This window comes from Protopterus annectens, chromosome 12.part0 (assembly GCF_019279795.1).
Source record: "Protopterus annectens isolate FY-2018-M chromosome 12.part0, PAN1.0, whole genome shotgun sequence".
NCBI classification, from domain to species: Eukaryota; Metazoa; Chordata; order Ceratodontiformes; family Protopteridae; genus Protopterus; species Protopterus annectens.
In genome coordinates, this window is record NC_056746.1 from 650,922,730 (window position 1) to 650,950,541 (window position 27,812).

The window sequence follows — 27,812 nt, forward strand, 5'->3', positions numbered from 1 at the left end:
TGGTCTTCCTAAGATTCATAATAAATCCAATAGACCCCGATGACCTTGACTGTCTTTGGTACAGGTGAGGTAACAGAATCCATTTCTCACTCTTTTGCTTTTGAAAACATTTTTGAAGTACGTAAAAAGTTATGTCAGAGAAAGCAAAGATTCTTTTATAGCAACTTTATTACTGCTATGATAGTCATAGCAAAAAGAGAGGGTGTTATTAGTCTCCATTGATACTGAGTCATTATTTAATTTTATAACTAATGAAATGGGAATTGAAGCTATTAGGGAATTTTATGTATACAGAATGAATATAAAGCAGTACAGACTAAAACAACTTGTACTTTTCTTGATTTGGTTATTAATAATGTATATGTAAATGAATTGCTACTAACCTAAATAATTGGATAGGCTGTTTTATATAATGTGACTTGTTATTTTTATGAATAAATATGTTTAGTGAATTAATTCAGTTTGTAAGCTGATTGATTGTTGTGAAACATAGGGCTACTGTTTAAACTCTGGAATTCTAATGCATTGATTTTAAAATTGGATGAAGCTCTGTACTTGAAAGCTTATATGTGTTTTATTTTGAATGTTAACACATTTCTGCTCTTTGTTCCTCTGCTTGTTTTTTGCTACAGTCTTGAGATTGACAACTGTTGAGTTAATGTCAAATAATATCAAGGCATCCCTCTGGATAGAGTGCTTTGATCTGTCCACGACAGAAACTCTATCTTTACAGACACTGAAGAAGGACTGTAGTCCCTAAGGAATTAAATAAAGGGTTCCAGATATTTCACAGACTCCACAGTGCATAAAAATACTTGTATTTATTACACTAAACAGTGAAGTACAAAGACAGCATATATGTAACGTACTGAGATCATCCACGAATACATAAACCAGACTATCCACTGGTGTTTTTACAGTAAAAAAAAAGAAAACGATAACTATACATAAGCTTGAAGAAAAACTGAAATCACTGTGCAGAGCTTTAATAACATTTCAGGGCAACTTCTTCCTTCATCATCTTCAAATCACCTTCAAATCAGGCTCCCACAAGGAGCTTTCTGTAGGGAACCCGAAGAAGTTAAAATGGCATATATCCTAGGAACCATATGCTTCCGTGTTGTAATGGCTTGCTGTTGAAAGACATCTTTTATCGTATTTTACATTTTCAACTGTTTCAATTGGAAAAGAAATAGAAAGACTTTCATCTGGACAGAGTCTATGACTGTCCTTAAGAAATGTCATTAAATTTGCAGGAATTAAGGATGATGTTCTGGGAACTGATTCCTAGAACTGAATTATTAACAGGCAATCATACAGCTACAAAAATGTGATTCTGTTTTGTTTTCTGACACATACAAATGCTCTCCATTACAGAGGTGCAGAAAAAATGCATAAACTTTAAGTATATTAGCAGTTAGGTCAACATTTGGCATGTCTGTTATCTTAAACTAATGAATATTGCCAAGGATAGTTTACAAGACTGTTGAAATTATAAGGCATCAAACATTACAATGCTCACATGCTTAGGTCCTATCTCTTGAAAATTTTAAAGACGTGAAAGCTGAGGTCAGAAAACTTGCCTGAGGATGTAAAGGATTAAATATTAATGGCCCTCTCACAGCTATTTTTTATTATTATTTTATTTTATGACAACAGTAGAATTATTGAGTGCCACCAAATTTACCATCCATCAACCCTACATTTTCATAAAAATGATTAGTTTATAAAAATATCTACATAGAAAACTGAAACCTGCCTCATAAATTCTTTCAGCTTAGCAGCTTAAATCAGTGTCACTGAAATGCCCAACCACCAGAATGGGTAATGAATATAGTGGCCTTCCGAGTGTTAGTGCAAGCTAATTTGTTTAATTTTATTTTTAAAGGTTCCAGAGTTTCTTATACTGCTTTGCTTTTAACATTACACAACGATTCAGTATTTAGCTGCAGCAAGAGTTTTCTGTAGGTTACGATTATGATACTTATTTGTTACTCACAAAGGAGAGTTTTCAGCTTTAATTTCTTTAGCCTCTTTATACTGAAGATCTGGCCATTTAACTAAGTCATGTGATTTATTTTTATAACATCATTCTAATGTTAGTTTACGGCACTACCTTTAGACAGCTGCCCATTCTGTCTTTAAATATATATTTATGCCATTTTATGCTTGGAATGTTTGCTTATATAAATAACTTTTTATACTTAAAATTGCATGTATTATTTTGGTTTATTCTTTTCAGTCAAAATAAAAAGCACAGAGATGTGCTCATTTGTATCTTCAAACCATTGTCTCTGTATATGGAAGTTTTTGGTCACATATAAACAGCTATAAAATCATCTCTTTTGATTATGTTGTGCTAATTTATAACTGATTAAGTTTATAATAGAAAGTCTTAAAATATGTATATTGCACTCACTACATTGCTATTATTTAACTCTTAATATGTTTAGGTTTAGAGAACATCACATTTTTTCATTAATATTCATTTATAATGGAAATATTTTCCTTAACAATTATACAGTAGGCATTACTTTAGCTAGTTTTGTCAACTGACTGCCTTATAGATAATCTTGTTTCATATATATATGTACCAGTACTTTTCATAACCTTCATTTTTAACACTGCTGAACTGAAAACATTTCACAGAGAAGAGATAAGGTACTGCTTGAAAAGCTACCTTAATGGTATCATTTGCTGCTACAGTGACCCTCCCTGAAGAAAAATACAGTATGTTTACCACAACAGCAGAGCTTCTAGGAGTGGTTAATGTACCAGTAAGGATCTCATAATTCCCCTTAATTTGTAAGGATTTTTTTTCTACAATTACTTATGAAAATGACACTTACTAGAAACCCCTGCCAGGGCCTGTGGCACAGATGAATAAAGCCCTAACTGCAGTCCAGATGAACTTGAACTGAGTTTGGAAAATGGTTCAGGTGCTTGACAATACTGGCAGGAAAGATGGGTAAGCCTATCCTGAAAGGAGTGAGGGATGAAGCTAGAGACACACAAACACACACACAAACACAAATACACACATACCACACACACTCACACACACACACACACACACACACACACACACACACACACACACACACACACACACACACACACACACAGTGCTACTATACCTTGTAGGAGAGTTGATAATGCACAAGAGCAGAGCGGGGACAGGCATTAAACTTACCAAGCCACTGATAGGTCATAGTCTTCAGAAGGAGTGTGCAGAAGCATGCACTCACAAGAAGAGGGTATTATGGGCCACAAAAGTAAAGCAGTTCTCTCACCTCCCACCTCATCCAGGGGGTGGGATTAGATCATTCAAAATGCTTTCATTGCAGGGATGCTGGTAGGAGCACAAAGCATCTTTGAGGCTACCTGAATGATGGCTCCCCTCAGACGTCTCTCACTTTGTCTCTGGGCAGAAGTCTTCAGAGTGGAGGAATAGATGGACATTGTCTGATCCAAGGTGAGCCTGATTTTCAGGAGGCATGGAGGCCAAGATAACTCAGAAAAAACACGGGGGTGTTTTATTTTTATCATTATTTATTTATTTATTTATCGTTATTTGCAACATCCTTTTTGATTATAGGAGATTTTTGTAAAGTAATGATCAACTAGCAGTCCTGTTTTCCTACAATTCTCAGGTGTTACTGAAAAAGTAAACTAGTTCTGAAAGTGCCTGCAAACTTGCTCTATCATTGAATACAATTGTTATAATTTAGGAGATGCTCATGTAGTTTCTAGCACTTTTACTACTTAATGCATCTTTTTGCAGTCAATTTTTTATATTTATAGTTACAATCAATTATTTTTGGCTTCCACTACATTATTATTATTATTATAGTTAATAGCCAATCTCTTTTTTATAACAAGATGTCATATATTTTGTGAACTACATTTTGTAAAACTCCTGTTTTTATTATTTTGTACTTACTGTGCATGGGAGGTTTCCTGGCAGTAGTGTGTAGCAGTCCAGCAACTATGTTATTGTGAGATACGTAATTTACAGATACGCATAAACTAATAAGAGCAAAATAAGTACATATAGTTATGTATTAAAAACGTGTTTTTATTTTATAACAATTTAGGTGTTATATTTTATTTTTTTAGAAAGGGGTGGATATTTGGATATTTTTATGGTGTTAGACACACCTTCATATATTAACATTGTTTTCTGTTGAGTATATGCATCGTGTTCATGTTCTATATTACATCTTCACATTTATTTGCCTACCACAAGCACTCTGCCCTGAGGGGGAAATTCAGACTTGAAGATCAAAGAGAAACTGAAAAAAAATCAGATGTATATGAATAACACATCGTTTTGCACCAGTACCTAACAAGTATGTCCTATGCTGATTCTTTAGAAGAAAAGCTTTTCACTGTTTATACTGATTCTGGGCAGGGGATGATATATGTAAGGCAGGTAAACACAAATCTTACGATTTTCCTTTACAGTGACCGCTCATCAAAGATAAATTGTTATGGTAAATATACTTACACAGCTGTACTTTTCAGATAGTCATCATCAGTTTTAGTTTGTAGCTCTCCATTTGGGCTATCCGCAACCCACAGATTGTGTTTTACCCCCCCCCCCCATGAAAAAGAAGTGCTCCTTCAGATACTGAAATTTCATCATAAAATTTAGAAGAAAAGGAAGGTATTGATAGACTTTGCTGATCAGCTTTCATATTAAAGCCCAAGTGAGATGTCTTTATCACAGTTGTAGAAGAAGTCTGCAGTTCTTTATGTAGGTACCCGAGTATCAGAGTGACTAATGTTTTGCTTCTATAAATCTTGAAAGGCTTGAGCTTTGGGGAAATCATCCCTACATCTTCTGGAACTTTAAGTATTTATAACTATGATTTTCATTTGGAGATGAAAGCTCTTTTACAGGCCAAGTGAAATTTTCAGCATTGCTTCCTGATCTGACAGGAATAATATGATTTAGACCCACAGTGGTCATCCCCGATGAAGATGCTTCTTGTGAGGTGATCTTACTAGGACATGAAACTAAACATCGTCCTTGGTCAATACTGCCATGTTGAACTACAGTTCTGTGTATGGCGCAACTGCCCTCAACATCTTTGTACAAACAAATGTGCTCAGCACAAAACAAAATGCTGCTGACCTTATAGAATAGTCCTTCCATGCAGATCAAAAATAGCCTACAATAGAAGCTTTGACCTCTGAGTGGGAGACACCCAGTGTATTGCCTTTCTTAATAGTATCTGACCTGTCAGGAACACAGTGATGTGAAGGAATATGTGGAAAAGAATGTGCCTGTGGTTTATGTAGAAATTCTGATTTCCCCCATAGGATGGGAGCTAGTGATGTGGTCTGCCATTTCTGTTTGCCTTCTATATTTTTAATGAGGCTCATAGGACTGCATTTTGGAATATCATTGTTGCTGCAAGACTGCGGTATCTCACACAAACACTGAGCTATTTTTTGTTAATGTTATTTTTCTACTTACCTCCTTTCCTGTGCATTCCAGTGACCTCAGAACAACAATTCAAAATAAGGGGAGTGGGCATTAAGATTCTCATGTGGGGGAGATGCAGTAAGGCCATTTATTTAGGTTATTCTAGAAATCCTACTTTTCCCTAGGTGCCTAATATAACCTGTCTGTTCCCTTAGGGTCTGGTGGCTGTGGATTTCATTGCTGACTTTCATCATCTTAAAATCTTTAGAAAAGAAGAGAGGTAGTCCATTTTGACTCAGAATTCTTATCATTTGCATACATGTTTTTCTGTTAAAGCAGGGATATCTTATTGACCAGGTAAAGGATATTCCCATATAATGGCTAATCTCTGCAAATGTGACGACTAAAGAGGGAATGGGGAATTATGGTTAATCTCTGCAAATGTGATGTCTAAAGAGGGAATGGGGGGCTTATCAAATTGAGAAGGCATGTTGTCATGATCACATTCTGGGTGTGGTGAATAGATAATTTGTCCCATATAGAAACCTACCTTTTCCTCAGAAAATGAGAGAGAATTGTTTTTTTTGTTTTCCTTTTGTCCCCGGGGGTCTCAGTTTAAAATGTCATTTCATGTTGACTGCTAAATAAAACACATGCAATGTGGATGTGGTCTAGCACTGATGTGTGTATGTACACACACACACATATATATATATATATATATATATATATATATATATATATATATATATATAAAACATTAAACTTTCTAGAAGAAACAAATACAGCATATTCTTTGTCTAGCAGCTCCCCTTTTTAAAGTGTATGAATAAAATAAGTTAACGTCAGCCAACCTCATAAGCAGGTCATGTACCATTTACATAAAATAAAACTCTTGAAAATAATCAAAACATTTTAATAAAGAAGTTATTAATTCATTAGTATTATTTTTAATTCTTGTACAGTGTGTGTGTGTGTGTGTGTGTGTGTGTGTGTATGTATGTGTGTGTGTGTGTGTGTGTGTGTGTGTGTGTGTGTGTGTGTGTGTGTATATATATATATATATATATATATATATATATGACAGCAAAAACCACTTCCAGCAGCTCACGACAAATTCTCTTAATGTACACAATCCACAGTCTTTCTTAAAAATGTTTATTAGGTAAGCGCTTTCACAAACAGTAAGTTTGCTTCCTCATACCTTAATAAAAACAGCCATAGCAATCATGCTTTTAACCCCCATACATTTCAAACCAGCCTATCACTAGTCATTTCAAATTAACAGCAGGTAACCCATTCATTGCCAAGTTACACAGATAATATACAGACAATAAAAACTGTATCAAAGACAAACACACTAAAAATAAACTTGTATGCTGCTGCACATTATTTCATTAATCTTCAATTTTTCAACTATAGCTACAACACTATATACATGTCCCCTCCTCAAACAATACATGTGGTCCCTGATCCTCTCTTTTAACCTTCTGTTTGTTTTCCCAATGTAAAATGATGCACAAGTGCAACAGCGGGCAATGTAGCCAAACACATTTTGGAGTTTGGCAGCCAGCACCACTTTAAGTTCAGTGTCTTGGAGTTGTTGCATGAAAATATTAGGTTAGGGAATATTAAAAACATTACTGAAGAGCGAGAACTCAAATGGATAATAAAATTTAATGCACATCTGGGGATGGTACTTAATGACCACATAATCATCCCATTGAAGCTGAAAAATAGAAGATTAATGAAATAATGTGGAGCAGCTTACACGTTTATTTTTAGTATGTTTGTCTTTGATACAATTTTTATTGTCTGTATCTTTTCCATGTAACTTGGCAATGCATTGGTTACCCGCTGTTAATTTGAAATGACTAGTGATAGGCTGGTTTGAAATGTATGGAGGGTTAAAAGCATGATTGCTATGGCTGTTTATATTAAGGTCTGAGGAAGCAAACTTACTGTTTGTGAAAGCACTTACCTAATAAACGTTTTTAAGAAAGACTATGGATTTTGTACATTTGGAGACTTTGTCGTGAGCTGCTGGAAGTGGATTTTGCTGTCATTTACTTGGTTCGTTACTATACAGCAGTTTTCTTCTGTGTGGATTTTATATACACACACATATATATATATATATATATATATATATATATATGTGTGTGTGTGTGTGTGTGTGTGTGTGTGTGTGTGTGCGTGCTGCTTTTTTAGCAGTCTTCAGTATCGGGACATTTCTTGTCTTTCTACAAACTTTGGAGGCATGAGTTGAGGAGTCTCCTGATTTGTGCACCTATTGACTATCATTGTTAGCTAGTTATTTTCTTCTGGTAGGACTAGTTATGATAATTCTGGTGGTACCTCTTCCTCATACTTTGACCCTGATGCTTTTGTCTTATGCAGGGGTCTGCAATTCCTTCTGTATGGTTTTCCAACTTCTCAAAAACAATGGATCTTGGTCTGGCTATTCTGCCAACTACTTTGACTTCCAATTGTAGATATTCATATGAGTTTTGTTTTTGCACTATGTTTACAACATGTAAGACTGGTAGTTGTCTGCATTTTTTTATCATAATAGCATTTCTGCCTGTGCTGATTTCTTTCCATCATTTCCTTTAGCTGATTTTCATGCCGAAGTAATACATTTTAAGAAAAAAATTGTCTTTAAACCTTCTCTCCATTGTGAGAGATTGAGTCCTAAGGGACTATTCCAATATTTCTATAATCCAAAATTGTGAGATGACAAGCCTCAAAACTCTTGCAAATGCAAATTGTTTGAATAGTTCTGTCCACACAGTTCTGTTTATCACAGTCAAAATGGCTGATCATCATGACTGAATCTTAAGTCATGCACAAGTCTTCTGAATTTTTGGACTTATGTTACATATTACAACATCATGTATCTTCTGTCTTGAGAATACAGACTTTAATACACTGATCTCATCTGCACTTGTTGTGTCTGTCTGGATTGATTGTTTATGTGAAACTAGAATATAATCTATATACACAAAAATACATGGTTTGAACTAGAATATAGCCCACCTATCTGCATGTGCAATCTGCTACTGGATATGTTAACACATAATTGCATATGTTTTAAAAAATAACTTCCTTATTTGATGAACTGAAGCTGAGTATGTTTTTAAATATAACTTCCTTATGTGGTGTAATATATGCACAACAGGAGAATCATCCCTGTAATCATACTCCCAGCTGGAAATCTCACACATATATCACAGGAGTATTCACATTTGTGGTATTATGCATAGTATTGCCAACTTTAAATGTAAAATATAAAAAAAAGAGTTAAAAAAAGCAAAATAACTGTCAGTTGAACTAACAATGCCAGAAGCAAAGAGTTAGTACTACCTCTTTAAGTATCCACCATGCATCCACTGATGCAAAGACTAACATTACAAGAGTGACCTTTTTCTATTGTACATTCTTTGTGCAGTCCTGAATGTTGAAATAATTTACAAGAAGGCTGTTAAATTATTTGGTTCATGTTATTTCCTTGTCTCTGTCACCCTTCCCTTTTCTGGTAGCATTTGTCTGAAGCCTTACTGAGAATTCTGGAAAGGAAATGATTACTTGACAATAAGCTTCTAGCTTACTTATTTACTTGACATTGCTGCTGGAAAACCAAAGTCTGCAATGCACAAGTTCAAACACATATCAGTGGTCATTCCTGCAAATTTAAACTTAGGCAACACTGTTGAGAAACGTAATAAGTGATATTCAGTTGCAATTGTTAACGAGTTGCTTCCTGTTCTCCAGAATTTCATTCCTGCAGCCTCCATTTGCTTGCATTGTGTGACTATGAACATGTCGCTTAACCATACAGTGCTCTCAGACTGAGCATTAAAAGGATCTAGGCAGATCAGTGCTCTGCCGCAGAAAACAAATAAAAACAAATAAATGAATTTGTGAAAGAAACACGTGTGCATGTGTGCGTGTTTCTTCCTATCCATTTTTGATGTTACTGTTGTGGCCTGTGCTGACAAGGTCCCGTGATGTGGACCCTATAAAAGTGTATTGCTACAATGTTTCCATTGGTAAAAGGAATATCCCAAGACAGAAGGTGATTTCCTGTTCCTTTCCTTAAAAATGGCAAAGATCTGTATTGCTATTGCATTTTGACCATTAGGCTTTGTATCCTACAGAATCTCACCTTGCCTCTGTGATTTTGAGGACAAAAGCAGTTATCACAAATGATGAAGAATTTGCTTAACTGTCCAGAAAAAAATATGCATCACATTAATATGGAATTTAACTCTGATTTCATAAATTTCCTATACTATTCCCTTAGCAGTTGTTATTATTACTGAAAGAAATAAAAGTGTTTCACTGCCAGGTGTCATTCCTTTTTGTTGCTTTTGCCACGCTAGATTGCCAGGAGCTCCTGGATCAGGGGACATATGTAGCAACACTATTTTGAAAACTGATTGCTTATGTAACTTATTTAGATGTGTTCTTTTATAGTGTTCATATTCATTAAAAGTCCATTCTGGGCTATCCTGAAAAGCAGATCCCACAGGGTCAAGGGCACTGCTTCCTTGGCTTTGATGTTTTATTGATCAAATAAACAAGCAAAATAAGAAACAGACATGAAAACAAGTAGCTTCCATTAAGATACTACAGTCCAAGTATCCAAATTCTTTATGTTTACAAGATTTTTCTGATCATTTTCATTAAATCAAAGTATTAATTTCATATACTATCTGATGGTATAGTACACCTAAAATTTATAACTGTGAATGTGTAAACACAAGCTATTGATTGTCATGGAATTCACAGTATGAATCTTAGAAGCATTGTAAACAAAATTCTTGAGCTACTCTACACACATGGATAAAATATCACTCCTCCTGACATATGAGCAATAACAGAATATTGGTTAAAACATGATATCAATAATACAGAAATACTCCCCTGCTCCCTGGGTTTTAACATCCTTAGATCTTATACTTCTATATTAAACAAAAAGCAGGAGGAGTAGCAATAACGCACCACAGTAGAATAAACCTATCATCTTTCCCATCTACCATACCCTACTTCCAAAAACCACATCTAAGTAACCTAAAACTAAATGTACACAAAACAATATGTGTGGCAACCATTTATAACCCACCTGAAGACAATATCAGCACATTGGGGACATCCTACCTGGGTATCTCACAATATACACACACACACAGACAATTATACTAGGTGATGTCAACATTGACTGGTCAATTCTCACCTCTGTCCAACATTTCTGACCATGACCCAGAGACTCCCCAGACTCTGGAATAGACTGCCCATACATGTCAAGCAGAGTGCCTCTTTGGCCCTCTTCAAAAGGAACCTTGATGATTGGATGGGAGACAGGAAATTCACCTCGGCGATCATGTCAGTCGCCCTGCTAGACAGGGGTCCAGGGAAGTAAATACTGTGGGAAGAAATAGCCAGAGAATTGTTATGGCTAGGCTTGTATAGGTCCTAGGGCCGATAGCCTAGTACCAACCTATGAACCTATGAACCTATTTCTAGTATAAACCTATACAAGTTCTCATGATTTATCAGTGATCCTACCAGAATCAGGTCTATATCATAACCACAAAAGCCTGTTTCAGTGAATAAATAAACGTCAACACATTGCGCAAACTGCAAATACACCGAACGCCCTAAACCGCGAAATTCAAAATCTCAAATTGGCATAGTTGGCCCTTCTGCGGTATAGCTCTGTAAGGTAAGTGTGCGATAGTTACGGACCTTAGGGTTAGGGTGCGGGTTAAGGTAAGTGCATAGATAGTAATGTATGTAAGGTTTAGTGTAGGGTTAGAAGTAGGGTTTTGTTAAGTGTATGCGTATGGATTATTTAATTCATTTGGGTATAGTTCATTAAGGTAAGTGTGTGATAGTTACCGATCTTAGGGTTAGGGTGCAGGTTAAGGTAAGTGCATACATGGTAGTATATACAAGCTTTACTTTAGGGTTAGAAGTAGGGTTTCGGTTAGTGTATGTATGTGGTTTATTTATTTTGTTTGGGTGGGTAGTATGTAGCGAGCAGTGGAGTTGGCCATCTATGCCGGTTCGAGATTTTGAATTTCACGGTTTAGGGCATTCGGTGTATTCGTGGTTCGTACAATATGTGTCGACATTTACGTATTCGCTGAAATGGGCTTTTGCGGTTATAATATAGACCCACCAGAATCAACCTTTAACATGGTCTAACTACCACCCTAGACTGGTTATTAACAAGTCACCCTAACAATATAAGTACCACAGCACCTTAGCCAGCAGATTTAGTGATCATCTACCCATATATGCTGCAAAGGAATGCTGCACATCTAGAGCTTATTTAAACAATCCTATCTTGGGTTTTGATTTACTGTGGAGCTGACTGGTAAGAGAAGATTTATTTGAATTTATATTTTACTTTTACCACTGTTTTTCACTATTTGTAGAAAGGAAAGGATAGCTTGTACAAGAAGATTTAGTCTGATTTATATTTTCTTGTTTTGCCTTTAATTTTCACTGTTTGTTGTTAGAAAGGGATAGGTTTTAGACAGGCAAGCTGTAGCCATCCCAAGGGGCCTACTCAGCTATAAATTCACACAGACTGCAGAGAGGACAATCTAGAACTTATCTAAACCATCCTATCTTGGTTTGTGATTTATTGCTCTTTAATGTTAAGAAGTGCAACTGCGGGTGATAGTGAGCAGAAGCTACTGAGAGCTTTTGTGCGTGAAGTAAAGGAATTACTGCTTTTGTTTGACTTTCAGAACTTGTACGGTCAGAGCAACAACTTTACTGTAGTTATTTTAGTATTTAGTTATATATTGCTTGTGGGATTTTTCTCATATAATTTGATTTAAGTTCATTTAGATTTCTGTTGTTACTGATTTTGATTATTCTATTTTTATATAATTTTTATTCATTTGAAGTTGAATATGGATTCCTTAAATGAGTATGCCATTAATGATTTGCTAAAGCACAAATATCTTGTAGAATGTAATAAATGCTGTGCATATTTAAAGGTAACACCTGATAACACTGATGATATGTGTTCTTCATGTCAAAAGTTGGATGATTTGCTTACCATTATTAGAAGTAAATCTAGACTTATGGATGATGATTGCACTTGTGCAATAGGCATGGCTTGGAGAACTGTTGTTACATATATTAATGACTAGACTGGTGAGACAGATAATGTTAGGCATAGAGTAAATAGAACACATTTAGGAAATGATGTGTCTATTTTCTGTAAAGATCATTCAACCGCTATGAAATAAGATAATGCCCCTGACAACTTTGGAAATCTGGACGCAAGAATTCAGCAATTTGAGGATTCAGAGTGTTTAGAAGGAAATAAAAAAAAAAGAATGAAAGGAAGACGTTCACAACAAACAATGAAGAAAAAGCTATTGATAAATGTCTGTAAAGTAAAGAGAATACGTGCTAAAACACTGCTTTGTTATGCAACACACAGACTACATGGAATGTTAACATTTTTCAGGGAATGTTAATATTTTTCTATCAGAAAACCTTCAGTCTACAGAAAAAGACATTTTTTTCCAAAAGAGAAGGTAGAAAAAAAGAGGCAAAAAGTGGGTGAAAGGGAAGAAATCAAAACTGAACATGGAAGAATTATTCTTGTTTTCTTTCAGCTGCTCCCATTAGGTGTCGCCACAGCGGATCATCTGTTTCCATTTCTTCCTGTCCTCTGCATCTTGTTCTGTCACACCAACCACCTGCATGTCCTCTCTCACCACATCCATAAACCTTATCTTAGGCCTTCCTCTTTTCCTCTTACCTGGCAGCTCCATCCTTAGCATCTTTCTCCCAACATACCCAGCATTCCTCCTCAGCACATGTCCAAACCAATACAATCTCGCCTCTCTGGCTTTGTCTCCAAACCATCCAACTTGACCCTCTAGCATACTCATTTTTAATCCTGTCCATCCTCATCACACCCATTGAAAATCTTAACAGCTTTAACTCTGCCACCAGAACTGAAGAACATTACTGTAAGAAAAATGAAGAAAAACAAAGAGAAAGACTATGGATATACAAAGCCAGCTGGATTAGACTTGTATGCTTGCCAATTTAATACACAATGAAAACAGTGGGATTAATAAGACTAATGGTGATGAAGATCATTCCTTTGTAACAATTGATAGAGCAGATATTACTGTATTAGAAGTTGAAGATTCTTCATATTTGGTCAGAAAAGATATTCTTGTAATTGGGGAGTCTATTATTAGAGGAACTGATACTTACATTTGCAGAGAAGATAATGAACATCGAATAGTGCTATGTGTGCCAGGAGCAAAAATAGAAGATGTGAGACAAGCCTTGGAATGCCTTAATGTAAGGAGGTACGGATCTATTTTCATTCATGTCCGTACAAATTATCTCATCCGCAAAGACTATCTGACTGTTAATAGAGAATTTAAAGCCCTCTTAGATAGTATAACTTGTACTGGTGTTAAGAAAATGCATTTTTCATAATTACATATAGAAAGAATATTCAGGTCACTGTGTATGAAAAGATTTTTTTGGGTAAATACCTACATGGAAAATATGTCCCGTTTTAAAAAATGGAAATGTGTAGAGCATCCAAGCCTATTTTTGGGCACACGTGTTCAGATAGGATGTCGTGAATTTGTCAAGATCAAGGAAGAGAATTTTTGCACCAGATATTTTGCAATATTTGACAACCAGTAGGCAGGATTTTTGCCAGGTCGAAAATTTAACAGTTCACAGATAACAGCATTTGATGCATCTATGATGGTTGTTAATGCTAAGAGCATTAATAATAAAGTGTTTTTTATTGGAAAATTTGTTGCATTTCCACAAGATTGATTTTGTTATTGTTTGTGAAACATGGTTAAAGAACAATGAAAGTAAATCAGTTCTGTCAGGGTATAAATGTTTTTACTGTAACAGACATTCTAACAAAAAAACAGGTGGAGGTGTTATGATAGGAATTAAAGATAGTTTTGAGACCTGGGATTATTACATGTTCAGTGATAACACAAGTATTATAGACTGTGTAACTGTGACAATAAAGACAACTCTGGAACATGTAACAATTGTTGGAGTGTATAGACTACCAAAGTCAAGTGCTGATGACCTGGAGGAATTCATACATTTCTTGCATGAAACGCAGGAGGGATAGAATAATATTAGCTGGGTACTTAAATTTACCAGAAACAGATTAGAATAATATTGATTTAACAACATTAGCAAGGAAATTATTCAGGGGGCGGCCACGGTGGTGCAGCAGTTAGCATTGTCACCTCACAGCAAAAGGTTCTCCGGTTCGATCCCCGGCTGGGGTGCCTTCTGTGCGAAGTCTGCATGTCCTCCCTGTGGTTGCGTAGGTTTCCTCCAGGTGCTCCAGTTTCCTCCCACATCCCAAAGACCTGCTGTAGGTGAATTGGACACTCTAAATTGGCCCTAGGCGTGAGTGCGTGTGTGTGTGCCTTCTGTGGAAGGTTGGGTGCTGGGCTGGCAACTCGACACTGTAAAACTCCACTGCCAATCATGAGCGGACATGTGATCCGCTGTGGCGACCCCTAACTGGGAAAAGCCGAAAGAAGAAGAAGAAGTAAGGAAATTATTCACAATGTATGTTCAGGAACAACAATTGCTTCAGATTGTAAAGAAAATTAAAAAAAACTACCAGGGAACAGAATATAGTAGACATTGTTTGCATTCCTAAAGAAATTACTGTTACTTCAAGTCAAATCTTAGCACCATTGATGTCCAGTGATCATGGGGTTATAAAGGTTAATTTGTTGCTAGATAATTCTGCCAAGCTGAAATCTAAACCAATGCACAAAAAATTAATCACAGATTACATACAAGCAAAGGTGTCACTATGTAAAACTAACTGGTGTCGTGTTCAGTGAAAAAAATGCAGATGGAATATGGAAATTTTAAAAGAGAAATTGTTTGAGTGCAAAAAATTAAATCCCATGCAATTTGGTTTTGTGAAAGGTAGATCATGCCTGCTCAACCTGGTTGACTTCTTTGAGTCAGTCACTAGAGCTGTGGATGAGGGCAAGGCAGTTCATACAGCCTACCTCGATCTGGCCAAGGCCTTTGATACCATTCCCCACTCAGGAATTATTGATAAACTCACCAAACTAGGCATCAACCCCTATATCACAAGGTGGGTTACAAATTGACTTACAGATAGAAACCACAGTATGAAAGTAGCGGTCTCCAAGTCAGACTGCTGACCAGTCACGAGTGGAGTCCCACAGAGTTTGGTCCTGCGCCCTCTCCTGTTTGGCATCTACTTCTCAGAAGTCCAGGACAACACAGAGGTATTCTGGCTGGCCAAGTTCACAGACGACCACAAGCTGGGCCCCATTATTAACTCCCCAAGTGATGTAGACACCCTACAGAAAGACCTCATTGAGGCCAATGACTGGTGTCGAAACCATGGCCTTAAGCTTAATGCCAAAAAATGCTTCATCATTCCCTTTGGGAAAAACTCAGTTCCCACTAATTACCACATTGATGGGAGCCCACTGAATACTGAAGGCATTATAAGAGATCTGGGAACACAGGTTGACAGCAACCTCTCCTTCAACCACCACATTGCCACTGTGGTCAGAAAGTCCTTCTATTTGGCACATCTCATTACCAAGGGTTTTGCATCTAGGAAGAAATAGGCCATCATCTTTCTCACTACTCTTCCCTCATTAGGCCAATCATCGAGTATAATGCCCCATTTGGCATATACCTCACTAGACATATGCAACAGCTGGAAAGGCCACAAAAGTACCTCACAAAGAGGATCCTGGGCCCTAAACACACGTCCTACATGGACAGACTCAAAAAACTCCAACTATTCTCTGTCTCATATCGCCTACTTAGAGGCAATCTCTGCTTAACTTAAAGCCAAGTCTGACTCAGTTCTGTTAGAAATGCTACATCAAAAGAAATCCCAATCCCCCCACACGCTCCAGAGACATCAACCTCATTACCACAATCAACAGAACATGCTGGAGGGACAGGTTAATAACCCAGAGACTGCCCATGCTCTGGAATAGACTTCCCATACATGTCAAGCAGAGCACCTCACTGGCCCTCTTCAAGAGAAATCTTGATGAGTGGATGGGAAATAGAAAGTTCACCCTGAGGATCACTCCAGTAGCTCTACTTGATAGAGGCACTGGGAACTAGCGTTGGTCGGCATAATGCCAGGGCACTTCTATGGGCTAGGCTTGTAAAGGCTCCAGGGCCATTAGCTTAGTGCACATCTATGAACCTATGAACATGTTTAACATCAGGATCTAGGCATACAATGTCAGGAGGGTATATTTCCATAAGAACACAATACCTGATTAAGGTAAAAGTCACAAAATAAAAGACATTGAAGAGAGGTCAAACTACTGCTTTGAAAAATGAAATAAAGAAGCTGGACAAACAAATTTAGCATAGTGTAAGACAAGATCAAGAAAAAATTTGAAGAAAACGTATATAAAGATATTGAGCATAGTATGAAATCTTTTTATAGATACATAAGATGTGGTAGGAGTAAAGGCATACAAATTGCTAAAATGTGTATAGATTCTAAACTTTATTCGCAGGCACAACAGATTATAGATATATTTACAAAATGTTATGCAAAACAGTTTGGCTCCACAAAGGGGTGATAAGTGTAACCGCAGAAACTGGAATCAAATTAAATTATATTGAAAAAGAACTGCACAAACTGAATCCAAAGAAAGCACAGGGAAGAAACGGAATTAGTAATAATGACCTGAGAACACTTCATAAACAACTTACACTACCATTATGAAGATCATCTGGAACATAACAAAGATGCTAAATGGCTAGAAGAAGTGAAAGAAAGAATAAGATGTTTAAAGGCACAGAATATGAAATGGGATGAAGTAGCAGCCAGAGAGATTGAAAGAAAGTTAAGAAAAGCCTCTAATTGGAAAACTTCAGGCCCAGATGCAGTACCTAACTTTTGGCTAAAAGTGCTAACATTTTTGAACTAAGATTTAGCCATGAGTAGGAACTATTAATATGCATTCTCCGAACAGACACCAACCTGGCTAACAACAGGAAAAACAATGTTCCTACTTAAGAGTGAACCTGCAAGCTATCCTAAAAATTATAGACTAATAACTTGCCTTCCGACGATGTATAAACTATACACGGGAATTGATGCTGACGGCATTTATAGTCATTTAGAATAAAACTCAATTATGGCAGCAGAACAAAAGGGCAATAAAAAAAAGTCATATGGAACAAAGTATCATTTGTTGTTAAATAAAGTCATAGTGGAGAACTGTGACAATGGGAAGAATCTAAGTATGGTATAGATTAACTACAAAAAAGCATTTGATAGTATCTCACATTCATGGATAAAAGAGTGCTTAAAAATGTATAAGATACACCGTACACTGATCGACTACATTACAGTGACCACAAAACAGTGGCAGACCACTTTGCAATTAAACCATGATAAAGGACAAATTGTTATCTCAGGGATAAAAATTTGAAGGGGAATATTCCAGGGTGACTCTCTGTCACCACTGCTATTCTGCCTTGCCCTTAACCCATTAACCTCTCTACTTAACAGCTTAGGCCATGGCTATAATTTGGCTTCTAGAAAACAACAAAGTGTAAAGACTTCTCATCTTCTATTTGTTAATTTAAAACTATATAGCTCATCAGATGAGGAACAGAAAGCACAACTGCAAGTTGTCAAAACTTTTTCAGGTGACATAAAAATGGCATGTGGTCTTGATCATCATCATCATCTTTCAGCTGTTCCCGTTAGGGCTCGCAACAGCGGATCATCTGTTTCCATTTCTTCCTGTCCTCTGCATCTTGCTCTGTCACACCGACCATCTGCATGTCCTCTCTCACCACATCCATAAACCTTATCTTAGGCCTTCCTCTTTTCCGGTTACCTGGTAGCTTCATCCTTAGCATCCTTTTCCCAATATACTCAGCATCCCTCCTCAGCACATGTCCAAACCAACGTAATCTTGCCTCACTGGCTTTGTCTCCAAAGATTCCAACCTGGGCTGACCCTCTAATATACTTATTCCTAACCCCCTCCACCCTCGTCACACCCTGTGCAAATCTTAACATCTTTAACTCTGCCACATCCAGCTCTAACTCCTGCCATTTTGTCAATGCCACTGTCCCCAACCCATACAACATAGCTGGTCTCACTACCCTCTTGTAGACCTTCCCTTTCACTCTTACTGGTACTCGTCTGTCACAAATCACTCCTGACACTCTTCTCCACCCACTCCATCCTGCCTGTACTCTTTTCTTCGCCTCTCTTCCACACTCACCATTACTCTGAACTGTTGATCCCAAGTATTTAAACTCATCCAGCTTCGCCAACTCTACTCCCTGCATCCTCACCATTCCTCTATCCTCCCTCTCATTCACACACATATATTCTGTCTTAGTCCTGCTGACCTTCATTCCTCTTCTCTCTAGAGCATATCTCCACATCTCCAGGGTCTCCTCCACCTGTTCCCTACTCTCACTACAGATCACAATGTCATCCGCAAACATCATAGTCCATGGGGACTCCTGTCTGATCTCGTCTGTTAACCTGTCCATCACCATTGCAAATAAGAAAGGGCTCAGAGCTGAACCTTGATGTAATCCCACCTCCACCTTAAACGCATCCGTCACTCCCACCGCAGACCTCACCGCTGTCACACTACCCTTGTACATATCCTGTACCACTCTTACATACTTCTTTGACACTCCCAACTTCCTCATACAGTACCACAACTCCTCTCTAGATGCCCTGTCATATGCTTTCTCTAAGTCTACAAAAACACAATGCAACTCCTTCTGGCCTTCTCTGTACTTCTCCATCAACACTCTCAGAGCAAAGATCACATCTGCAGTGCTCTTTCCCGGCATGAAACATACTGCTGATCACAAATCATCACATCCCTTCTTAACCTTTCTTCCACTACTCTTTCCCATAACTTCATGCTGTGACTGATCAGTTCTATCCCTCTGTAGTTACTAAAGCTCTGCACATCACCCTTATTCTTAAAAATCGGTACCAAAACACTTTTTCTCCATTCCTCAGACATCCTCTCACTTTCCAAAATTTCATTAAACAATCTGGTTAAAAACTCCACTGCCATTTCACCTAAACACCTCCATGCTTGAACAGGTATGTCATCTGGACCAACAGCCTTTCCATTCATCATCCTCTTCATAGCTATCCTTACTTCCTCCTTGCTAATCCATTGCACTTCATGATTCACTATCCCCACATCATCCAACCTTCTCTTCCTCTCATTCTCTTCATTCAGCAACCCCTCAAAGTACTCTTTCCATATACTCAACACACTCTCCTCGCTTGTGAGTATGTTTCCCTCATTATCCTTTATCACCTTTACCTGCTGCACATCTTTCCTAGCTCGGTCCCTCTGTCTAGCCAATTGGTACAGGTCCTTTTCTCCCTACTTAATGTCCAACCTTTCATACAACCCTTCATATGCCTTATCCTTAGCCTTCGCCACCTCTCTCTTTGCCATGCACCTCATCTCCTTATACTCCTGTCTACTTTCTTCATCTCTCTGACAATCCCACTTCTTCTTTGCCAACCTCTTTCTCTGTATACTCTCCTATACTTCCTCATTCCACCACCATGTCTCCTTGTCGTCCTTCCTCTGTCCAGATGTGATACCAAGCACCTTTCTAGCCATCTCCCTTACTAGCTCTGCTGTAGTTACCCAGCTATTTGGTAACTCTTCACTGCCACCCAGTGCCTGTCTTAACTCTTCCCTGAACTCCACCTCACAATTACCCTTTTTCAATTTCCACCATTTGATCCTTGGTGCTGCCCTCACTCTCCTCCTCCTCTTCTTGATCACCAACATCATCTTACAAACCACCATCATATGCTGTCTAACTACACTTTCCCTGGTCACCACTTTACAGTCTCCAATCTCCTTCAAACTGGCCTTCCTACATAAGAAATAATCCACCTGTGTGCATCTTCCTCCACTCTTGTATGTCACCCTATGCTCCTCCCTCTTTTTAAAATACATATTCACCACAGCCATGTCCATCCTTTTTGCAAAATCCACTACCATCTGACCTTCTGCATTCCTTTGTTTAACACCATACCTACCCATCACTTCCTCATCCTCTCTGTTCCCTTCACCAACATGCCCATTGAAATCTGCTCCAATCACCACTCTCTCACCCTTGGGTACAGTCATCACGACTTCATCCAACTCATTCCAAAATTTTTCTTTCTCCTCCATAACACACCCAACTTGTGGAGCATATGCACTAACAACATTCATCATTACACCATCAATTTCCAGCTTCATAAACATCACTCTATCTGACACTCTTTTCACCTCCAAAACACTCTTAGCATACTGTTCCTTCAGGATAACTCATATGCCATTTCTCCTCCCATCCACACCATGATGAAACAATTTGAACCCACCTCCGATACACCTAACCTTACTCCCCTTCCATCTGGTCTCTTGCACACACAATATGCCAACCTTCCTTCTGTCCATCATATTGGCTAGCTCTCTCCCTATACCAGTCATACTGCCAACATTCAAAGTTCCGACCCTCACTACCACAGTCCTAGCCTTTCTCCTCTCTTCCTGCCTTTGACCATGCCTTCCACCTCCTCTCCTCCTCCGGCCAACAGTAGCCCAATTTCCACTAGCACCTTGTTAGCTAACAGTACTGGTGGCAGTCGTTGTTAACCCGGGGCTTGACCGATCCGGTATGTAAATCTTTTCAGGTGTCCGCATGAACAGTTTGGCCAAGTTTTATGCTGGATGCCCTTCCTGACGCAACCCTCCCCATTTATCCAGGCTTGGGACTGGCACAAAGAAATGCACTGGCTTGTGCATCCCCAGTAGCTGGGCATGTGGTCTTGATAAATGTGCAAAAGCAGTTTTTAACGCAGGAAAACTGCAGCACCAGGAAAACATCACTCTGGGAAAAGAATGTGATATAAAAGAACTTGAGCAAGAAGGAGTGCATAAATATTTGGGAATTGATGAAGGATCGACAATAAAACATGAACCAATGTGAATAAAACTTAGTAAAGAATACTTTGAAGACTTAAATTAATCCTGAAAACAGCACTGACATCTAGGAACAAAATCCAAGCTATAAACCAATTTGTTCTTCCTGTCCCAACTTACAGTTTTGCAGTGATTGATTGGCCCCAAAATGTGTGAGATAGATTAGATAGGAAAACAAGAAGGATGCTTAATGCTCACCAAATGATTTATAAAAATCAGTGCATACCAAGATTATATATTCCCCATTCCAAAGGCAGGATGGGCCTGCTAGAAATTGATTACATTTATAGATCTGCAATCGTGGGACACCACACATATCTGCTGACCTCACAAAGCCCAAATGTGAAAGTTTTGAAACATGAGGAGAATAAATCTAAGATGACTTCTGTATTTAATCTAGCAGAAGTATATTGGCATCAAGCAGGAATGGAAATCAAACCAGAAGTAGATAAAAATCAGGCAGCAATTGAATTTGCCAAAAACAAAAGAAAGAATATAAGGTGAAGGATCAGAAGAAAAGGCAAGAAATGTGGAAAATTCATAAATATAGTTGCAAGTATAGAAAACTTCTCCTGCTGATCAGGAATGAATGCAGAAATGGTTAAGGACAGGCAAAGTCAAACCAAGAGATGAAAGGTTAATATTGGAGGCCCAAGATAGTGGGCTGCATACATGTTGGTTTACAAAGTCCATTGAACACATGGGAGAAACAGACAAATGTAGGTTTTGTAAAACTGAATTGGAAACAGTCACACACCTCGTCGATGGTTGTGACGTAGTACTGGCAGAAGGATTGTATACTGAAAGGCATAATAATCTGGCAAGATTGTTGCACTGGGGATTGTGCAAACATTATGGTACTGAAGTCACTGAAAAACACTGGAAACATGAGCCACAAAGCATCATAGAAAATGATGAAGTCTACTTCACATGGGAATCATCCATTAGCATCAGTTCAAAAAACAGATGCTCGAAAACCGGATATAGTGGTCCATGAAAAGAAGACAAAAGTAGCATTGATCATTAAAATCACCACACCCAGTGACTACAGTGTCTTGCATACAGAGAGACACAAAGTCATAAAATATCAGGATCTGCAGGTAGAAATGAGAGCAATGTGGAAGAAAGATACCTAAATCATCCCAATAGCAGTAGGAGCAATGGGTCTTATAAAAAAGAATCCACAATCATATTTAGATATGTTACCAATACATGTAACTCCATGCGAATTGCAGAAGGAGTCATTACTGGCACATTGTGGGTGCTGTGAAGATAACTTCTGCCTGACATCAGAGACTGAAACAATACTAATTTCATGAGCTTTAATTGTACTTTGTCTTAGGAATGGGGTCCAGAAACCCAAAAGATTTGGAGAAATTAAAAAAGTGAGATACCATTATATCTATTATTTACTAGGTCATATAAATATGGGGAGATTCCTCAAGCTTGGATACATGTGCTTATTAAACTTGTCTTTAAGGAAAGAGGAATGGCACATACCCAGAGTCATACAGACCCTTAAGTCTACTTTCATGCTGTGGAAAAATAATAGAGAAGGTAATATTGGTGAAATTATTGTCGGTACTGGAAAGGTTGGAACTTGAAACCATATATCAGCATGCATATGTTGAAAATAGATCTATTACCACCTGTAACATGATGTTCTATAACTATATAATAAAAGCTATGAATGAACATTTGTACTGTGATGTACATAGATTTAACCTCAACATTTGACAGGGTCATACACAAAGCACTATTCATTAAATTAGAACAACTACGTATCAGTGTACTATTTATTAAGATTGATAGGTGCATGGCTTACAAATCAGACATGGCAAGTTGCATACAGAAAATGGACAGGTGAAATTCTTAGTTCCAATCAGGGTGTCCCATAGGGCTCTGTCCTAGGCCCTTACTTGTTTAAATTGTATCTTTAAGACCTATCTTTTTCATCTGATGTATTCTATACTCTATATGCAGATTACCTGAAATTGGGTAAAATGATTACACGTGTTACAGATAATGCATGTCTGCAAAAGAACTTGACTAATTCACTATTTGGGCACAGGAAAACATATCAAAAACTAAGCATATGAGATTTGGGAGACATAAACTGAAGGGTGAATATTTAATACAGCACATAGTGATTGAAACTGTAGCTCAATTTAAAGACCTGGTTATATGGGTAGATTCTGCTTTGAGTTTTTCTAATCATATCAACCAATTTATTAATGACAGTTATAGAACCATAGGTTATATAAAAAGATTTATAAAGTCTAGGAAATCAGAAATGATCAAGTCAATCATATCAACCAATTTATTAATGACAGTTATAGAACCATAGGTTATATAAAAGATTTATAAAGTCTAGGAAATCAGAAATGATCAAGTCAATCATATCAACCAATTTATTAATGACAGTTATAGAACCATATGTTATATAAAAAGATTTATAAAGTCTAGAAAATCAGAAATGATCAAGTCATTGTTTGTTAGTTACATTAGACCCAATCTTGAGTATGGAATAATAATATGGAAACTTATAAGAAAACAAGCATGAGTAAACTGGAAAGAATATAGTGGAGCCATACCAAGGACATCCATGGATGTGAAAATTTAAATTATTATGACAGACTAAAATATTTGAACTTGTACAGTGTCTCTTATAGGTACTTAAGAGGAGATTTTATTGAGATATATAGATCATTTAGAGACAACAATCTCTGGGAATGTTTAGAGTTATCAAAAAGTACTAGAGAATCATCAGACAGCCTTTGCAGAAGATTCAGATTGTGTACAGAGAGACACAAAGTCATAAAATATCAGGATTTGCAGGCAGAAATGAGAGTAATGTGGAAGAAAGATACCCAGACAATTCCAATAGTAGTGGGAGCAATGGTCTCATAAAAAGACTCTACCTTTAAAACAAAAATCTAGCCTACTTTTTAAGACCCCAACACTACAAACTACTCCATCTCCACACATTTAATTCCCCTGCAACAAAAATTCATGGAAAAAATCTTCTCATACAACCTGAGACACTACTCACAAGCTACACCAACACTAATTATCCCTAGAACCAAACTCCACAGCAACTCACCTTCTTTCTCCTATCGGGCACCTACTCTTTGGCAAACTCTCTCTATTGCCATTTAGGAAATCAACACTTATTCCAAATTCAGAATGTTCAGAATGCAACTCAGCACTTATTCCAAATTCAGAATGTTCAGAATGCAACTCAGCTCTTATTCCAAATTCAGAATGTTCAGAATGCAACTCAGAAAGCACTTCTTCATTCAAGCCAAATGCTCCTGCTTCAACACAGGGCATATCACCAAACCTATCTCCTTTCTGAGTCTCTTCTTTGTAAAGATTCTCTGAAGATTGACCACTGTAGAAATGAATGTATATATTGTATATTACACTCTGTTTCATTGCACTGTGCTTGTTTGCTAGAATGGATGCACACAGTATTTACTATGTAATTAGTCTGAACAACTCTGTTTTGCTGACATTTCTGGGTTTTTTGTTTGTGAAATGTTTTGTATTTCACCTAGGCTGAGCCTGAAATTGGTTAATATTGATCAGTGCACTACCTTGGTAAACAAATATAAATAAACAAATAAATGTATGGAACTGCTAAATAGCACTGCCCTCTTTTAGATTTAAACAATGTAAAAGAACCCTGCTCACTGAATTACTTCCATAACCGGGAAAATAATGAAGAATAGAAATAAGGCCTAGAAGCCATGGCTCAATAATAAAACAGAAAACAAACTTCAAAAATATAAATATATACGAAATAACACCAAATGCCAGATCAAACTTGACAAGAAAATTTATTACTATAATTCAATTTGCAGAATAGATGCTACAAAACTTCTAGACAATTCTGGGCCACCATAGCTAAAATATTGCACCCTAGCTCAACTGGATAACCAAACCCCAACCTCCATTGGTTACCGGAAAAGACTGCTAACAGTTTCAATTATCACTTCTAAACAACTTCAGTATGAAACATATCAACCTTTGATAACCTCATTACATCTCATCCAGTCTTTCTTCCTTGTTCCATTAAAACTCAGTCTTTCTCCTTTCAATTAGTATCGATCATAACAATAAAGAAATACCTCAAACAGCTTAAACTAAGTACACTATTTCCAGATAAAATTCCTGGTGACTTTCAAAAATAGCACCCAGCTCAATTTCCTTTCCAGTATCCATTCCCATGAATGGTTCAGTTCAGGAATCCCATGTCCCAGCCATATGGGAAAAAATCTCACATCATTCTACTTCACAAGAAGGGTAACTCCAACTATATCCAAATTTCGACCTATTGCTATTCTCTCCTGTCTTTTGAAAATACTTGAAGCATGTATTTTTAATCAGTTAATGGCTCATTTACAAAGAAACAGCTTCCTTACCCCTCACCAAACACATTTTCAGCCCAGGGCATAGCATTAGCACAGTTCCCTTAAACTTTACCAGCACTATTAACCACCAGAGACAAAGGCCATCTGGTTTCTCCTGTGTTTTTGGATCTGTTCAATGCCTTTGATACAGAAAACAACTCTCTTCACTTGCCCTATCAAACACCTCCACCAACTAGTCCTCCAGCTACCTTTCCAATAGACTCCACTTTGTTAATTGGGATAATTCCTAGTCATCCTTCCTACCCATCAAAACAGGTGTTCCTCAAGGTTCCATGCTAGGGCCACTGCTTTTCAACATATATACCAACAACCTATGCTCTGCTCCACCAGATGCAAGCAACTTTCATACAATATAAAGACAGCTCCATTTTCATCTGTACTGCCAGTAATCAATTACTCTACAACACATCATCCAAGAGTCATTTTCACAAGTTGAATGCTGAATGAATAACTTCCAGCCTCTACTCAATCAAAAAAAAAAAATGCTGCTGTTATTCCTCCTAAAAGCCCCCATACCAAACTACGAGGCACAAATTGATAAGAACTTGAAATTTGATTTACATATGCAACAAATTATTAAAAAACTCACCACAATTTGGGAAGCTCTGTTGAACAAAAGAACTACTCAACTGATTAATCCAGAAAACTCCTGGCCTCCATGCTTTTACTCCCCTGTTTACTATACGGCTCTCCAGTACCGCTTAACTTTCAACCTTCCATCTAAAATAAACGAAACCAGTGCTATAATAAGATAACACAATTTGCTACCTCATCAAACAGAACCCTTCACTGTTTAGCCCTAAAATAGCTTAATTTACTTGAATTTCCCAAGCAACTCACTTACGCCCAGTTATTCCTAGTTCACAAATGAATGTGTAAACCAGAATAAAGTAAAGCTGTACTAGAATTTTTGCATGCACCCCCTCTAAGCCACTTTGATCTAAAAACAAAATGCTCCTCATGACTTAAAAACCACACCTATCAGCAGGAACCTCTGTCTGTTCCAGCTATGCAGTCCACTTCTGGATCACTCTCACCTTATCCCTTAAACATACTAGCAACCTTTCCAGTTTCATTTATTTACTTATTTATTTATTGACATTTGTTAACCGAGTTAGTCCAGCTGAGCCAGGGGGCCATTTTCAGTGGAAACCTGAGGAGAAAATCTCCAGAAAATTAACAATTATTACAAAAGTTACAATGATATAATCAACTGATAACATAAGTCTTCTAGCAAGTAATAGCATGACATAAGTATATTAAGAGCTAACAAATCTATAAATATTAAATATTAAAAAAGTCAAGTGTGAAATTCAGTGGAATACCATACATGAAGTCATTCCAATGTAAAAAGAGTCAATAGTAAATCAAGAACCTATTATTATTATTATTATTATTATTATTAGGTGCATTTAAAAATAGGAAAAAGAGGGAAAAGTAACAAAAGGTGCAGGGTAAATGAGGAAAAAGAAATTATGTAGATAAGAAGGAAGAATAAGTCAAGTGGGGGTTTGATAAGGGCAGGATCACGTCTTTTATAGATAACATTTAAGTTCTTTTTTGTACAGGTATTTTTAAGGAGTGCTTCATATATTGAAAGGGAGTAAGTTCCAAGCATGGGCTATGGAGTATTTATAAAGGGCCTTTCCAATGTTTTTATTGGGTTTGTATATGTCAAGGAGGTGTTTTCTAGTAGTATAGAGGTGGCATTGCGGGTTATAGTAGGACAGTAGATTAGAGATGAAGGGGCAGAAAGAGGGATCATTCAGGATAGAGTGTGCAATATGTAGTTGAGAAAGAAGTAGTTGTTTATGCAATTCAGGCCATTGGAGTGTCATAAGGGCAAGGCAGTGATGGGATTTGTATGGAAGATTG